The sequence below is a fragment of the Rhinoderma darwinii genome, chromosome 9, assembly GCF_050947455.1.
Source record: "Rhinoderma darwinii isolate aRhiDar2 chromosome 9, aRhiDar2.hap1, whole genome shotgun sequence".
Lineage (NCBI taxonomy): Eukaryota > Metazoa > Chordata > Amphibia > Anura > Rhinodermatidae > Rhinoderma > Rhinoderma darwinii.
In genome coordinates this window covers 99,243,843-99,262,766 of record NC_134695.1, presented here as the reverse complement: position 1 = coordinate 99,262,766, position 18,924 = coordinate 99,243,843, and positions in this window count along the sequence as shown.

Here is an 18,924-nt window from a genome sequence, read left to right as displayed (position 1 = left end):
TTTCTAACCATCCGAGATTGCCGCCTGCCTTGACCGTTTGCTACATTTACAGTGACAAACCTCTGCCGCCTGCCCTGACCATCAGATATGTTACCCGTAAAAAACCTTGGCAGCCTTCCCTTACCTCTTGCTCACCGGACCACTCAGTATCTGTTACGTCAGCCGTCACCAAGGGAGACTACTCTGGGGGTAGCGACCTGGGGTTTTCCTGCTGCGAAGTCCACAATCCTGTACAGGGGTTAAAGGGTGAAATCCAGGGGCTCCCTTAGACTTTGCTCCCTGGAGTAGTCCTAAGTCAAATGCCTTGGTGATATGGTTGGTTTACACCACCCCCTGCTGGCCCAGTCAAATTTGACGGACGCCGTGACAGTAGCTGCTATTGTAAGCCATGCTAACGCTCATAGGTCATTTTTCTGTCATATGGTTACCCAGTGGGCCCTCTACCTCATTCTCTGGTGTCTCTGAGAATGTTAAACATTTTTATTCTTTTTATTTTTTAATTTAAAAACCTCTAGTCCTAGAAAATATTGTTCTTATTATTTGGGTTTAGCTGGTTGACTATGATATAAGTTTTGTATGGAGCCGAGTTGAGATACAAGACACAGCCCATGGACAAGAGTGGAGCTGGGAAAAAAAAGCAGACCCTTGTGTAGTTTTTTTTATACAGCCCCTTTAGTTTTACAATGAAATAACCATGGGCTATATAATACTCATTGGAGTAGTAGTTATTTCTACATATGTTACCATCCATTTGTGAAACCTTTATATTAATGGTTTTTTTTTAGGTTTGGGACTGAGAAGAGTTAAAAAAATACCTCCTTTGACATTTTTCAGTTAATCAGACAGTTGTTTGGCTGGCACAATATTAATATATTTGGCTTACTGAAGCCTAGCTTCTAATAAGCATTTGCAAAGCTGACATTATCTGCAGTAAATCTAAAATACTCCCTATATAATAGACATATAAATAGATCATATTTCCGCTCAATTCTTAGTACACATAATTCTAGGGAGACGATCAAACTAAATATACTCGTTGATTTCATGAACTTTCCAACTTGCTCACTTACTTAATGGGTTTTGAAAACTTGTGTTTTATGGCTACTGCATGTATAATAAAAAAAGAAATTTAAGTTCTCGAGCGTAGAAAACTCAGCACAGTGCATATAAATATTTCTGGCCACAAATCTTTTATGCATTTTTCACCATGTTTCAGCACTTTGGGAACTGTTGGTTGAATAATAAATAAAGAATAAGAAAAATAATTTGATATATGTTGAATATAGTGGTTGTAGTGGGGAACATTTTACCAGTTAAATAATAGGGTAGTAATGTTGTCAATGCTGTATCTTGAAACTTTTTGCTTTTATTTTTGTTTTGGATGGTTTATTCTTTTTTGAATAGCTGTTCAAGGGGAATATACTGCAGGTTAATGTATCTCATTTTGTAGATAGTTATTTAAACACTAGGACTATACCGACAAAGAAGTGGGACCTAAATGAAATAAAAATATATCAATAAATAGGTATTGAGCACCAGCTACCACTAAAACTCTATGGGTGGGATGTTGGAGAAGATATGCAAATGCCATGCACCAAGTAGCCCAATTTCTTTATTTGGGGGGGAAGATGCTCTTATACAGTATGTTACAAATGTTTTACAAATCAGTGGTGGGGAGTGCAATATTGTTTGCGGTGGTTTGCTGGTACGGTAATGCGAGGGTTATGGACATTAATAGATTGAACTAGATAGTTAAGAAGGTATTATTGGATGTGCGATTGAACCGGTTGGTGCGGTGGCGTATAAAAGGATTTTAGCAGACGTTATCTGCAATTAAAGTGTACTAACGATAGGTGTATGAGGTCCTTTTTACCTACTGCTATATCTTTATTTAATAGAGCGAGGACCTAGATTATCTAATTTTTTTTTTATATATTGTTATATTTATATTATTATTGTTACTATTAATGAAATTAGACGTATTAATTGTTTGTTATGAATGTCTTGTATATGGGATGTTGGTGTCTTTTATGGAGCAAACTGTTAGACTATTATTAATTTCCCTTTTGGGATCAATAAAGTTTTTCTTATCTTTTTATCTTATCTTATATCCCAACAGAAATTGGTGTTCTTTTTTTAGAACAATGTATAGTAGGAAGGCTAAGGGATTTGTTAATGGGGTTTTACACGGGATGATTATCGGGCAGTCGAGCGTTCATATAACGCTCGTTGCTGATATTTGCCCTGTGTAAAAAGGGGAATAATCAGCTGATGAACGAGCAAACGCTGGATCATCTGCTGGTCGTATCATTTTAAAAAGTAAAATATTATCGTTGTCGGCAGCACATCTTGGTGTGTAAACAGGGAGACGCGCTGCCGACATGACAATAATGTATGGGAACGACCGCTCGTCCCCATCCATAGCTCCGTGTGACAGGAGCAAGCGAGCACCGATAAACGAGTGTCGGCCGGTGTAAAAGGGCCTTTAGATTTCTTTAGATCTTCAGTGAGGCTCAACAAAATAAATTGTATACGGAGATGGGGAACTTCTAGACCTCAGTTGGATAGGCTGTGACTATTATGAGGTGCCAAGTCAGTGATTTCCCAAGATATTCAGGCAGATTCTCTGCAATAATGTATGTAGTTTGATTGCCATGACGATAAGGATAACGGAACAGAATCAGCAACATAAATTATTGTCTGACATCAGAAGGCTAACCAAGAATGGTGCCAGAGGGCAAGATCAAAAAGTGAGATGGGAGACAAAACCAGGAGTCACAGTAGAAAGGGTCTTAGCAGGAAACGCAAATGATGTAAAGTTGAAGCGGCAAGCAACAATGTATAGGGAAGGTGGAAGGGATCATTGGCCAAAGCATCAGGACTTCCAGTGCTCAGACATGTTACATCAAGATGCCTAAGGTGGCAGCAAAGCTCAGTAACAAACAAAAAAAGGCCACAGTCTCAATTGGGAGTGATGAGTTTTGTGGTCATAAAATATGCCGGAAGCTTATCAGCAAATATATCCCTTTCCATCGTAAACAAAGTTCAGATTTTCATTTTCATTTTTTTCCTCGCCACAGTCCAGGAGCCATAACTTTTTTATTTTTCCGTCGATATAGTCCTATGAGGACTTGATTTTTGCGGGACAAGTTGTAGTTTTTCTTAGCACTATTTATTGTGCCATATAATGAACTAGGAAATGGGAAAAAAATTATTTGTGGGGTTGAAAATGAAAAAAAAACAGCGATTCCTCCATTGTTTTTTGCACTTTGTTTTTACGAAATTCGCTGTGCTATTAAAACAACATGTTAACTTTATTCTGCGGGTCAATACGATTACAGCGATACCAAATATATATTGTTTTTTTCTATATGTTACTGCTTTTACAAGTAAAATACGAAGTGTAAAAAATGAAATTTATTTTGTGTCGCAAAATTCTGAGCCATAAAGTTTTTTATTTTTCAGTCGATTAAGTGGTATGAGGGCTTATGTTTTGTAGGATAAGTTGTAGTTTTTAATGATATCATTTTGTGGTTCATACGATGTTTTGATCACTTTTATTCCTTTTTTTGTGGGAGATAAGGTGACGAAAAAATAGCGATTTTTTTTTACGGCGTACACCGTACTGGTTAAATGATGATATATTGTAATAGTTCAGACTTTTACGGATGTGGCAATACAATTATGTTTATTTATTTATTTGTTTACTATGCTTTAGGGGAGAAATGGGAAAAGGGTTTTTGTTTTTTTTTAAATAATTTTATTTTTTTTACATAAAAAAACCTTTATTTTACTAATTTTTACTTTTTTTTATTAGTCCCCCAAGGGGACTTCATCCAGCGATTGTTGGATCGCTTGCACTATATACTGCAATACTAATATATTGCAGTATATCGTCTTTCTGACAGGCATCTACTAAGCCCTGCCGGAGGCAGGGCTTAGTAGGAGCATAAAGATGATGGACCTTCATTAGGCCCCTAGGCAGCCATAACAACTATCACCACCCCGTGATTGCATTGCGGGTGGCGCGATGAGCTGCTAGAGGGGGTCGCCCCCCTCTTTCTAACCATTTAAATGCTGCGGTCGCTATTGATTGCGGCATTTAATGGGTTAAACGAGCGGGATCGCGCTCGAGCGCGATCCTGCTCGTTACTGTGAAGTGTCAGCTGTAACATACAGCCGGCACACGCATCGTATGGAGCGGGTGCAGTCCGTGAGCCCGTTCCATACTTCCCCTACCTGGCTATGACGTATGGATATGTCAAATGTCGGGAAGGGGATAAAATTCCTATAGAGAAAAAGTACGAATTATTGTTATAGTAAAAATATTCACCTGTGCAATAAGAAAAGCCATGATGAAGGGCCTGTTGTGTCCTTACTTATCTTTCCTTGTATCTTGTACGAAATAAAAATCTGTTTTACTCACCTTGCCTTGTGACTGGGTGGAACGAATAAAGCCAATACCGGCTGCGAAAGAGGAAATATCCACATTTTTGTCTATTCTTTCTACTGAAATATCGAGACTGCTCCAGCCCTCGAATCGGATCTCCGGCTGCACCCAGACCGGAACACTGAAACCCCAGAGGATTATTGAATCACACGATTTTGGATGTTATGCTCCCAGCATAACTCTTCAAGGTTAGCATAACTTGAACTAACCATTTATCAAGTTATTTACTGTTTCATGCACTATGTACACTTTGTTGCTTTTTTTCTTTTTTCGTCTACTTATCTTTCCTCACATCTAAACATATCGTGAGACAAATGGCGCAAGATGACTAACTTTGAAAAAAAAAACATGATTTCGTAATACTTTGTCACGAGATGTCTATGTTATATGTGTCTACGTGTGGCCACCCAGTGGTTGCGATGTGAATTGTCCAGGGTCCAGGGTCCAGGGTCCAAGTCCAGGGTCTTGCTAGCATGTCATGATTGTATTGATTTTTTTTTATGAGGACTTGGAGTCTTTAACCCAATTCAAGCAATGGTAAGGGTGGTCACATCTGTAGGTCATACATTTAACTTACTAAATGTTACTGAAGAAATTAGAGGTTAGAAGAAATATGTCTGAGAATTTGACTGTACTCCTTTTTTCTGCTTCATCTCTGGTGCAGCTGCTAAAAGCGTTTTGACATAGCATGAACTAACAAGATTCAGTTGCTTTGAGCTATGATTGACAGCGTGTCACAAAAGTCTACTAAACAGTCCAAGGAGAATTATTCACTCTGGTGTATAAAGTCGAATTCTGAGCAAAAGAAACCTTCAGACTGAGAGAATTGCTCTCCTAGCTGGCCACCCAAACTCTATGCCAGTAATAAAACCATTATTGTTTGATTCAGCTTGAATTATTTATTCCTATCCATAATCCATCAATTTGTGCTTTTGCGAAGGTCAAAACTGTGATGTCTTTTTATGTTAGCAGGTATAAAAATATTAATGCCTGACAAAGTCTTCTTGACATGGGCTGCATGGAAGCGTGACACATTTTGTAACATGGCGCTGTGTGAAAAAAATAAGGTATTCCAATATTTTCAATTGTTCTGTTTCCTATAAATTGCACATTTACAGCCCAGTTTAACAAGTAACTATTTCATAATTGTATATATATACACACGATCGCAGCTCACCAAGAATGTAATTCTCACACAACAGACTGCCCCCTGTCATCAGGACCAGCTTTAGGTTGGTTGGTGCAATATGCAATTTTCTCTACTGACACTGCCTGCCGTATGGTTTACCATATAGTGGCCAAATAATACAATGATACAGTGTCCAAAAATCATTGCCATGAGGTGCCCAAATAATACTGCCAGACAGTTACAGCCCTGCTGTCCGATAAATAAGTAAATAAATAGATGTTGTAGCTGCGACCTGTGCAGCTGCCTTTCCATAACTTTGAACATTAAAGAGGCTCTGTCACCAGATTTTGCAACCCCTATCTGCTATTGCAGCAGATAGGCGCTGCAATGTAGATTACAGTAACGTTTTTATTTTTAAAAAACGAGCATTTTTGGCCAAGTTATGACCATTTTTGTAGTTATGCAAATGAGGCTTGCAAAAGTCCAAGTGGGTGTGTTTAAAAGTAAAAGTCCAAGTGGGCGTGTATTATGTGCGTACATCGGGGCGTTTTTACTACTTTTACTAGCTGGGCGCTCTGATGAGAAGTATCATCCACTTCTCTTCAGAACGCCCAGCTTCTGGCAGTGCAGACACAGCGTGTTCTCGAGAGATCACGCTGTGACGTCACTCACAGGTCCTGCATCGTGTCAGACGAGCGAGGACACATCGGCACCAGAGGCTTCAGTTGATTCTGCAGCAGCATCGGCGTTAGCAGGTAAGTCGATGTAGCTACACCCTAAGAAAATTGTAAGGCTGGATTCACACGAGCATGTTACGTCCGTAAAGGACGGAAAGTATTTCATCCGCAAGTCCCGGACCGAACACACTGCAGGGAGCCGGGCTCCTAGCATCATAGTTATGTACGACGCTAGGAGTCCCTGCCTCGCTGCGGGGCAACTGTCCCGTACGGTAATCATGTTTTCAGTACGGGACAGTAGTTCCACAGAGAGGCAGGGACTCCTAGTGTTGTACATAACTATGATGCTAGGAGCCCGGCTCCCTGCAGTGTGTTCGGTCCGGGACTTGCGGATGAAATACTTTCCGTCCTTTACGGACATAACATGCTCGTGTTAATCCAGCCTAAGTCTTACTAATTCCTTACTTCACATGTTTTTTTTAAATTATACAATTGATCTTACTAAAACTGCAGAGTTCGATTTCTCTGTGATGTATCAGCAGACCTTATCTAAGTATACTTCAATTATAAATTTGTCTTTAAACTGAATTCCCCAGATAAAACATTACACAATTTCAACTTTCCATTATTAAATAAATCCTTGAGATAAACAATTCCCTAATTAATCCATTCTCTAAATCCCTCTAATTTATAGCATTCCTGCAATCTGTTCTATTTTGGTGTTAAATTTGTATAATTCGATTTTCAAAGTATATCGTAAAGAGTTCCAGATCTTTTAGATCATAACGCAAGTCGGGAGATCTGAAAAAAACCCATCTAGCAGCTTCTGTTGCAGCCACAGTATCTATTTCCGATATCAAGGTCCTCATTAATCGTACTATCATATCAGTGTTTGATCTGATTGGCCAACCCTTAATTTGATTTATCTGGCTAGCCAGGAAGTATAATCATGGATCTGCTACATCCATTCTACCTCTGCCTGTAATTTGTTATAATCTTGTTATAGCCTCACTGCAACAGGCAGGATTACTCAATAGCGACCGCAGCATCTAAGCCTTTAGAAAGAAAGGCGGGGCCCCCTCCATTAGTCCATTGCCCCCCACAATGTGATTGCGGGGTACCCATGATTGTCATGGAAGCCTCGGGGCCTACTAAAGACCCCCATGTCTGCCATCATTGTGCTGCTGTGCTCTGCCTATCAATAAGTTCTAATCGGTTATTTGTGAATCATCCCACAAGAGATAGATTCTAATGGAAACAATTGATTCCAAAGTCAGTCCAAATGGGATTGTCTTGTGCTAGACCTTTGGGGCCCATTATTGTGTCATAGCCTGGCACCACCAGAGGATCCTGCGCAGTTCCATAAAAAAAAAAAAAATGAAAAAACGGTTGTTTGGTTGAGGCAACACTATTCCATATGCTCTAATCTGATATATAAATGTAATAGACGGGAGTTCTCTGCGTGGCACCCCCTGAATTAGTTATAGTAGAGTACCCTTGCCAAGAGAAGTTCTCATCTATTTGGCACTAAAACTTGTTAATAAAGGTACCAGGGGCTGCAGAGAATGAGTGGGATTGTCTGATGTGATTTTATCATGCAAAATGGGATATTCAAGGTCCCAATTAAGATGACTATGCCAATGGGTCTTTTATTACCAATTCTGAAAGAAAATAATTTTTTATTTTTTTTAACTACTTATTCAAAACTAATGTTGATCTTTGAACCCATTTTATATATAAATAAAATCTACATAAAAGGTGAGTAACTTTCTGAACACTTTATATTTCTAATGTTGTATCCTCCTGATTTACAGCCTGTGTTATAGTCCAGAGCTGAATTCACAATTCTGCTAGTTGTCAGCAATATTGTGGGCAGACACATCCTTAACATCTTAGCTGAGCTTCTAACTATAGTTTTTACTACATCACATTAGTATACAGTATCTGTACAGTATCTGGTGTACAGATAATAGTTCCTAGAATGTAAATCACCAGTTTATGTTCTGTGCAGACATTGAACAAGGAAGAAATAAAGGGAGGTTTCAGCTCTGAAGTTTGCAGGATTATAAATGCAGCTCTTTGTATTTACAAAGTTACAAAACTTAAAGGGGACCTGTCACTAGGTCATATACGTTGAACTTGTTTACTCACCTGAATCACGCTGTCTCCCTGATTCCAGGGATGTTTTTCTTCTAGACCCCCCTCATGGCAGAAATATGCTAATTTGCTGTAGTTAGCCAACAGGGCATGAACTACCCTCAAGCTGCCTCACGCTGATTTGTCAGCATTAGAGGCAGGGACGCTAGCTCCACCCCGTTGACTAACTAGAGCAAATTAGCATATAGGGAGCCAATTCTTACCCTACACTAATGTACGTGTCCATCTTTACCCATCACTTCTGTGGATGTAACAGGTTGGTAAGGTTGTTTCTGTACTTGTTTTTAGCACCCAACCTTTTTTTTAAGAGCTTTCTTCTCATTACGTCTCCAAAATCATCTCACTATGTGGAAGCGCACCTTATCATCAAGTCTTAGATACTGCTGCATTAAGATTCAGCACCGTGTCTTATCACAGCTGAACTGTTTAAATGACCTAGTTGTACAGTATCTCTCCTGCGAGGTGCTGAAGGGAGGTTATAAATGCAGAATAGTGGCGGGTAATAAAAACATAATGGTATTTACCACCTACAGTACCAAGAGTGCTCCTCAAGATACTTTTCTTTAACTCTTCCAATCCAATGGCATGCTGGGAAGGACAAACTATACCTTAGATGGGCTAATGTACCTGCTGTTAAGATATATGTTGGGGCTGCTGATCTCCTATAGTGCAATGGATTTGCATTATGAGCGCTGCTCCTGTAGGAATAGTTGTCTGATTGCAGCTACTTTAAATACATATGGCCTTTTTTTAATGCACTTTAGATTAATATGTTTGTTTCGAATACTCCATTTTCTTCCCTGTTGGAGAATGAGCATTTTTGGCATCACATCCTGACTCCTGGGAACCCTCTGCTTCTCATTCTCCGTAATGTTTGATGTGGCTTTTTACATTGGACTCAAGAGAGGCAGAGCAGACACATCAGGTACAGTGTATGAAGAAGGAATTAAAATGAGAGTACCCAGCATGAACTACAGTCTTACAGCTCCTCTAATTATGAATAGCATCATTTTATTTAACTTAATTAAGACTGGACATAATGTTCTTTTTTTCTTACTCTCCGCACCCAGGGTACGAATGCGTTTAGTGCCTCACGCTAGAAATTACATTAGACCAACCCAGTGTGTTATACACTTTAAAATCAATTGTTAAGTGCAAGAAATTACTTACATTTTGATGTGTTACTCATCCGTGCCCTCACATACAATTGTTGAGACTATTTCTTTTAAGAACCATTCAATTAGTTTGCCTCCGGTCATTAAGTTACTAGTTGCTAACTGCTTGCGGGGACTAATTCCTCAAGGATTATTGCTTAAATAACATCTAAATTGCCAGTATAAACTAATGGTTCTGAGGGTTTCATCTTTTTTTACTTTGACATTCTTGCCCTTAACCTGATTAGATGTGTTATTACACTCCAACATTCTCCAGATCTTTTTTCCGCATACACTGAATGCCCATTTGTAACACATATAAAACTGCTCATTTGTAACACATACAAAATTGCAAATTTTTAGATCAAAAAGTTAAACCGTCCAAGGATGTACATACCATAGAATCAGAACATGTGGCTGCCATGGGACCCTTGGTGGGAGGGAGCCCCTGGTTGGTCCCATTCCCTATGATGTTAGGTAGTAAGAACCCGTGACTTCCCATAGGAACTGCAATGTTAGCAAACTAGAGGGTGAGGAACTGCCACAAGGGTCAAAGGAAGGGATACGGAGGGGGAAATAAAGGGAATAAACATCAAGCTGTATAGTCCTGGAAGGCAAAACCTGGCACCATAATGGGGGCCTATTTTGATTTATTGGCATATGATGTGTAAATTTTGTACATTAAACCACCAAGATGTGGCTTGTTATCTGGCCGTGGTGGCCCAGGCAAGTCTAAGAGCTCTCAGTTAAAGGACATGCTATATTGTTGACGCTAGTATGATATTTTTGGTGCTATGCTCCTTTATTTCTTCCCCATATTATCAGTTGGTTCGTTATTACTTGCAATTGATGTTATCTTATCTCTTCCAACCCTTTGGGCATATTTTGATGATAAAGGTCCAGAAGAGCTGGAACGTTAATTTATTGTGGAAGTATCTTGGTACCTTGTGCCAAACTAAAGTCTTCTTGTATTTTTGGAAAACCTCTGACATGTTATAGAGACTGCTTAAATGCTATGAATAAGGATCAGAAGTACTTGGCTTAAGAGGAGCAAGGTTAGTTGTGCATCGACTTTATACTTTTTATAGCTTGTACATAAGGAAAGCTAAAAAATTATAATGGAATCAAAAAGGAACTGCACTCAGCCAAACTTTTTTCCCTTTTTGTTATAAATTAGGGACTGTCTAATTGCTTACATAGAAGAGATGTGACTTAATAGCAAGAATCAAAATAGGCCCCCACATGCTGTCACCTAGTACAAAAGGGCTGATATTTCCCCCTACATCCCCTATCTATGTCCCTTTCAACCAATTCCCCATTCCATTGTTTTTAATCAATTTGGAGATTGTAGTCCTGCACAGGTTATGGACACCCAGTGCATAGGGGATGGGACCCACCAGGGCCGGACCTCCTACCTTAAAGGGCATCATAGCAGCCACTAGATCTGTACGCCTTTGATGCTGTTTTTGGTTTAACCGTTGATGGCGTTGGTCACAATGTTTGGATGGACTTTTCTGTATATGTCTACCAAATAAAAAACAATATACAGTATATAAATTGCATGAGCATAAGGAGAAAATAATTATTCCTGGTCATAGAGGTGTGCCTCATCCTCAGCCATGAAGACGTTAAAAATAATTGTATAAATGATTTGTGGTTATTATTTACCGAGGAAAAGGTTATTAGTCTCTTTTAATAACATTGGGTCTATGTGACTGTGTTTCATCTTGACAGCACTTGAAGAGTTCTTAAAACCCTTTTCCGTGACTGAGGTCCTTTTGACCAGTTATTGAATAGACGTCTTGTGTGATTTGTTTTGCTTTTCGAATCTGTATTGTTGAGTACAGTGAGCAGTGGTTATTATTAGTTGATGATAAAAATGAGACTTGGTCAAAATATTTTTTTGTAACAATTAAATACATTATACAGTAAATAATATGTGACATTAGGAGACTTTATAAACAGATATGTAGATGCCCTCCTGGGTCCACTTCTACGGGCCATGCCTCCTATTGATTTAATTTGGAAATCCGCTTCTCTGTGCCGATGTGGTGGAGACATTCCGTGCGGATTTAATAGCTACGTCAATAAGTGACATGTTACTTTTCGATGTGAATTCTGCACGTATAAACTACAGATTTTCACATGTGGTTTAGCCCCCATGGTCCGCCGTACATCAAACTGCACATCCGCGGCAGAAATCCTAGATAAGACGCGGATCTGGCAGAAAATATGTGTCGGATTTACCTATGGTAGATCCAACATGTCTGAACATAGCCTTATTCTAGACTGGATCCCTCTTCATCCTCGTCTTTCATCGAGTTCCAAAACATCCCTTTGACCAGTTGTCTTGACCTCGGGATGAAGACAACAAATTTAAGAGGGTTTTAAGTCCTAGATCCCCCCTCATCCTATTGTCTCAACTGAGTTCAACAGTCTCTTCGTCCATTCTTCTGACGCCAACCTTTTTTGGCTGATTAGTCAGAGTTTCCCTTTCCAGCAAGACACTGCTGCCACGTGCTCTTCTTCTGCAGTTAGCTATGGATGAGGTTGGTCACATCATTTTTCAACCTGGTCTTTGGGGAAGTTACCAGTAGACGAATGTTGTACATCTCCAGGGCCAACTAACTTGAAATCATCCCGGTATGTAACAAATAGTAGTAGGTTATTAAGCCAGATATATTTCTTCTACCTGAAATGTACAAAGCAATGTGACAATAACTCCATCCTCAGTTCTAGTGGACATTTCTGCCCAGGAGCCATTTACACAAATGAAACAAGCTTTAATTGAAGAGATTTAAAAGTTTACCTTTCTCAGTTTTCTAGGAAAAAAAAAAGAAAGAAGACAGAAATCTTGTGAAAGTCTCAGAGGTACCAGCAGCTTGATGTCCTTTACTGACAGGTACATGCAACTTTGAGATTATTAATGTTATTGTCTTCACATGTCTTTACAATTTTTGGCAGCTGATATGAATTTTGTACCTTGAAGCTTTGTCCTGTCAGTTCATCTCATATCTGATACAGATACCTATATCATCCTTTGGGGTCCAGCGGTTGGAACATCAGCTGCGTTTCTACTGTGTTCTCCCTGGCAGAACCTATGTGACAGCTCTCTGGACCATTTCCAGCAGCTCACAAGCTGCCCTAGCTTTCAAATTAAAAAATAAACCATTTTACATGCTGACAGCTCGAGTAAATTCATTTTTATTAGCCAAAGTGTATTTGAGATTAATCTCGGTATGTCGTTCCTTAAATGGGGATAAACGCTCAACTTTGAGGGAATGCTTCACTATGGTTCGGGCACATTAACTATTTTGTAGCGAGACAGATAAAAAATTACCTGTAGTCAGCTAGATCATCATTACAATAACAGCAGCTCAGGTGATGCATGTGCTGATCATATGGGCGGTAATGAACTTTTGGAATAATTTTTGGATGAATAGGACTCCAAGTAATGGCATGACATGAAGAAGGTAATGAAAGTAAGTGGATCAGCAAAATATTAAAGGGTATCTATCATTACAAACAAAAAAATACCAATAACTCTTCAGAAAAACCTAACTTCAAATTAGATGTCCTAGTAGTACAGCCAGATATGTTGTATTTCACTACATATTTTTGTTTTGTTTTTTTTCCTACTTTTGCATGCTCTCGGAGTAGGCAGGCTCTTCCTGGGGGGTGGGATGTTCACACATTTTTGCTCCCGCCTATTGTCGAGAGTTCGATTTGGGCAGAACCTCAATATAACATGACTGCTGAACTTTGGGCAGTAGTGACCATTTTTCACAAAGATTTTTGAAGGATCAGAAACATCTAATTTGAGTTCTGAGCTTCAACATGTTTCATGAAGGTCCTAGAGGTTTAGAGTTAGGCATTTGACTTCATTATGAAGTTTAAAAAACAACATTTGAATATGTTTGGCACAGTATATGGGTGCATATTCCTCTAAGAATTATAAAAGTCCTCTAAAATTACCCCATATTTCATGGCCATTTCGTAACCATAGACGACTTCCCATGACATAGATCCACCATAACATCTCAAACGCATCGTATGTTTTTACTATTCTAGTGTCCTCTGGGACCCATTTTGATGTTTGCTATACGGTCTCCTATCTTCTATGGATATCACCGGGTCTATATTTAACAGTCCATAGTTTGATGATGTTTATTAAATTCAATATCCATCTATCCCTACAAATGAACACCGTCTTGTGGCCATGATCTCTCCTTGCCATTGCAGTTATATGTGTGTTACAAACATGCACAGAATCTTATGTTTCCCTGTCTCTGCTGCACGACCTCATCCTATTGCTGCAGCAAAGTTGTGTTTTTCTATATATTACTGTTTCTGTACTTGGTTGCTATACCACAAAATGCTTACTTCAGCAGGACTGCTTCTGATGATGTCATCAGAAACTATACTTTAAGCCCAAACACGTCTTTCACTCATTGCCCAGCCTATAATACACCTATATTGACTGCCTGCATTTGACCCTTTTCTGCCCTGTATTTTTTTCTACTGCCTTGCCCTCTGGATTGTCATTTTTCTGTGTATTTCCTGGTACTGAATCCTGGCCTGAGCTTCCTCTCTGCCTTTGTTTGATCCTTCTGGATTCTTGCACCCAATTGTCTTCTGATACTGGCCCATGGCTCCATTTGGCTAATCTCCAGTTTCATCATGTCACGATTCCGGGGTATGTGGACCCACTAGGCCGCTGCGCCGTAATGGAGTGGCAGCTGGCCAAACAACAGTCAATGGAAAATCTAGCACAAGAGTACCTGTAGGAGAGTCCAGACACACATGAGATGTAGCAGACGCTTTGGCACAGATGATTTGTGGCACAGATGACGCTTGGCGTGGCAGATAATGCTGGACATGGCAGCTGACACTGTACATGGCAGATGACACTGGACATGGCAGATGGAACAAACACGACTCGAACACTAGACTTCGGCTCAAGAACAAACACAGTTACAGGATGCAGGATACAGAAAGCTGGGTACGGGAACACTGGGAACAAGATACGACTAAGGGATCATTTGCTTAAACTAACATGGGAAGACAACAATAACGCTCAGGCACAGGAAGGTGGGCAGGATGGGTTTAAATAGGACAGGGTGCACAGGGATAGGCTAGGGAAGATTATTTTTGTGTGCGCGCTGGCCCTTTAAGAGGGCAACAGGGCGCGCGTGCACCCTACGGGGGTGAGCAGCAGATGGGAGCACTACATGCCGGCGTCCTCGGGGAGGAGGAGGACACACGCGCACAGGTAATCTATGCTGGTGGCCGCTAGGGGACGCCAGATAGCGGCAAATGTTGGGCGCCAGCACTACTCATCAACTCTGCGGCATCCTGCTGCCAACCGGTGATTACTCTGAGGACCACAACCTGGGAATCCAAACTTCCTTGTGGGGGTCACTGGTGAAAAACAAAGGATCCCTTAGACCAGGGGTCGGGAACCTATGGCTCGCGAGCCAGATATGGCTCTTTTGATGGCCGTATCTGGCTCGCAGACAGGGCTCCTACCTGTCTATGGGAAGGATGCATGCACCGCGCTCCATCAGGCCGCGGTGCACGCTGATATAGGGATGCACGGTGCATCGAAACTTCGATACTGTTTCGATACTGTGCATCCCTAAACGGTTCGATACCGCTATTTCCTGTATTTCGATACTGAGCTGCGCAGCCGTACAGCTCAGTATAGTAATACATGAATGTATGGGAGCGCGGCTGCGGCTGTGTAATTCAGCCACTGCCCCGCTCCTGAGTCATGACATGTGCGCGGGGTCAGGATGATGCGATGCGGCCAGCGCTGCACTAATGAGCGGCGGCACTGAAGACAGAACATGGCGGTCGCACTGCAAAACACCCCCATGTTCTGTCCCCAGTGCCTGCACCGCCGCTCATTAGTGCAGCGCCGGCCGCATCACCTCATGCTGACCGCGCGCGCACTTCCTGTCAGGAGCGGGGCAATGGCTGTATTACACAGCCGCAGCCCCGCTCTATAACGGCGGAGATCAGAGAAACCTCTCATCTCCGCCGCTATTCCCCTGAATGCTGCCATCACAGCTGACTGCAGCATTCAGGGGAAAGTGAGCAGGGGGGATGCCCCTGGATCGCGTCACAGGGAATTCCTGTGACGCGATCGAGGGCCATACCATATATGGGCAGACAGCCCAGGGTCTATTGACGGACCCCAGGGCTGTCTTACCATATTTCATGTTGTTAGGACATACCCAAGTATGTCCTAACAACTGCCTGTGTATTATCTGTCCACAGGCTAATGTACTGGCATATATCTGATATATGTCAGTACATTAAAGTTTAAAAATAAAGTAAAAACAAAGTATTGTTAAAATTTAAAAAAAAATACACATTCACCTTTTTTACAATAAACATTAAAATAAGTCTCAATACATAAAATCGACACATTCAGTAATGGCGCGCACAACAATTTTTTTTGCATCATTTATGATGTGTACGCTGTAAAAAAATGAAATAAACACGGCTTTCATTCACTTATTAGTGTGAGGCACGAGGTGCGATGAATTTACCCTCCATGTTCCTCACATTAATAGTAATTAACCCCATCATGTACCTCGCACATTAACCCATTATGACTGAGAAACATGATGGGATTAATTACTATTAATGTGAGGCGCGTTCAAAATTCATCACACGTCGCGCCTCACATCAGAAAACTGAAGATTTTTCTTTTTTATTACAGTTGGCAAAAGTATCGAAATTGGTATCGAAATCGCAATACTAAACGAAGTATCGGTATCGAAGTCCAAATTCTGGTATCGTGACATCCCTACGCTGATATTGGTAGTTCTTTGATGGCCTGATAAGCATTGGCGGCAGTGGTGAGCGGCAGGGAGCATGGACTACATTTCCCATAACTCCCTGCATAGCCGCGCCGTCTGCAAGCACGCACCTGCGTCCCCTAGTAATCATTCAAAGCGCGCTTTGGAGAATTTCGTGAGCACACTCGTCTTTTTAAGTTCATCACTCATCCACATGAGTGTGCACTGGACAGCACTGACCTGAGTTATATCCCTGGTGTCTCCATCAGAGATTTTGAGCTACAAGCTGCTGACCTGAAGGCTTCAGACATGTGGGTGAATAAGTTTAAATCACTTAATGAAGATTTGGAAAAACTTACACGACAGCAAGCAGAGTTGGCAAGCAAACACAAGTGGAGAGAAATGAAACAACTCCAACATGCAGACCAGCTGATTGTCAAAACTTGGAATGCACTTCCTGTCACATACCAAACACTGCAGCGTGTGGGTATTGCTGTACTGACAATGTTTGGCTCTACCTATGCATGCGAGCAGTCTTTCTCACATCTAAAGCACATCAAGACTAACATACGTTCACGTTTAACGGATGGAAGTCTCAACGCCTGCATGAAGCTAAACCTCACCACGTATGAACCAGATTACAAAGCCATCAGCAAATCCATGCAGCACCAGAAGTCACATTAATGGTAGGAAGTATTCTATTCATCGTTGGTTAGCAACAGCATTAAAACGTTATTATGTTATAAAAAAAAGAGTTCGGAGATTTGTTGTTCTTTAAAATTAAATACAAGTCAATGTGTGCACTTTATGTACAGTGAGACTATTTAATAAAGTTCAATTATTTATTACGCTGGGTGTGCCTGCTTGTATGTACCACTTTAAGTAGTAAATGCTTTAGTTCCCTATGGGTCTGAGCCTCTCTTTTTTGTTCATTTTCTGTAAGACCAACACTTTTAAAAGGGCCACTGACAGATACAATTGCTCCAGCGGTCACTTAGTACACAAAGGAGTGTTCCTCTCTGCTGCACTAAGCCACCGCTGGAACTAAACAATAATTCGCTGTAAAATAATAAAATAGATAATTGACATAACTGACAATGCGTTGTGTGACATGTCCAACATTCCAGCTTCTTTCTTCTGCGAATGCCTCAAAGCTGGCATTCTCTCAACATCAGGTGGGAAGAATGCCAGCTTCCAGTCATGCGCAGGAAAAAGAAGAAGCCAGACTGCTGGACTGATGTCATGCATCGCAAGCTCACAATGTAAGTTATTTATTTAATTTTTTACTGCTAATTACCATTGTTTCAGTCCAGTTGTGGCTTTATACAGCAGGGAGGAGCATTCCTTGCTGTACTAAGTGAACATTGGAGCGATTGATCTGTCAATGGCCCTTTAAACATATTGTACGGCTCTCGCGGAATTATATTTCAAAATATGTGGCGTTTACGGCTCTCTTAGCCAAAAAGGTTCCTGACCCCTGCCTTAGACGCTGCACTTAACTAAAATCAACACCAGACCAGTATTTATAGCCTCAAAGTACCACTTCAGCCTAACAATGTGTATTGGGTAAGTTTGATAATAATTATTTTATCTTATAGGGGTTCTGTTACTTATTTCATGTAGATTTACAGTTTATTGCATCCATTTCCAGCTTATCGGATGGCTTTTCGTAATAAGTATGACCTGTTTGTTATAGATGGGTTGCCATTTTTTTGGGTTTAATAATAGGTCTTTGCATCTACTTGCATAGGAGTGGGTGCGCTGCAAATTAAATGTTAGGAATGGAGGTTCTGCTAAAATAGCAGGCGTATATTCTGCCTTTAATGCTGGAAAGAGGCCTGAAAGAAATCCTTCTGACGAGAATGTTGTACAGCAGACGAGCCATGTTGCACAACATGTTTTATATTCATCTGTTGGCACAATCCCTTATTTAGACAAGAAATCACGGCATGCAATGACTTTTCCTGTCAGTGGGATCCCCTAATCGAATAAGTCAAGAAGAGCTTTTAAAAGCACATGTGCAGCCCTCTCCCTGAGAATGTCTACAAGGTTTGTGGTGATTTTCTCCTAAGAATGATAGGTTACAGCTCCGTGCCAGCAGTAATCAGGTCCCTCAAGATTTCATGTTGGAGCAGAATGAGACTGCAGGGATTAATCACAATCTACTCCAGTTCCTTGTACTGAAACCTTCTTTGTAGCGTTGTACAAGTCACTATAATATGGTACTAGCTCACTGCTCTTATTATTTAGGAACAATGGCCCGTACATGAATTAACCTTTTATTATTATTATTATTATTATTATTATTATTATATAAAGGGGTTGTGCACTCCAGCAACCGTTTTTTTTATTGCAGCAATGAATCTAAAATTCAACTTTGATTGTAATTTGAATTGTATTTAAAAAAAAAAAAGATGTGTATACAGCTCCTATGCAGATCCATGTGTCTTCATGTTTACAAAGTGTGTCGTTTATTCCAGCAGTCATGTAAATAAAACAAATGGTTGAAAATATATTCATACCCTTTACATAAAATCGAATTAAACTA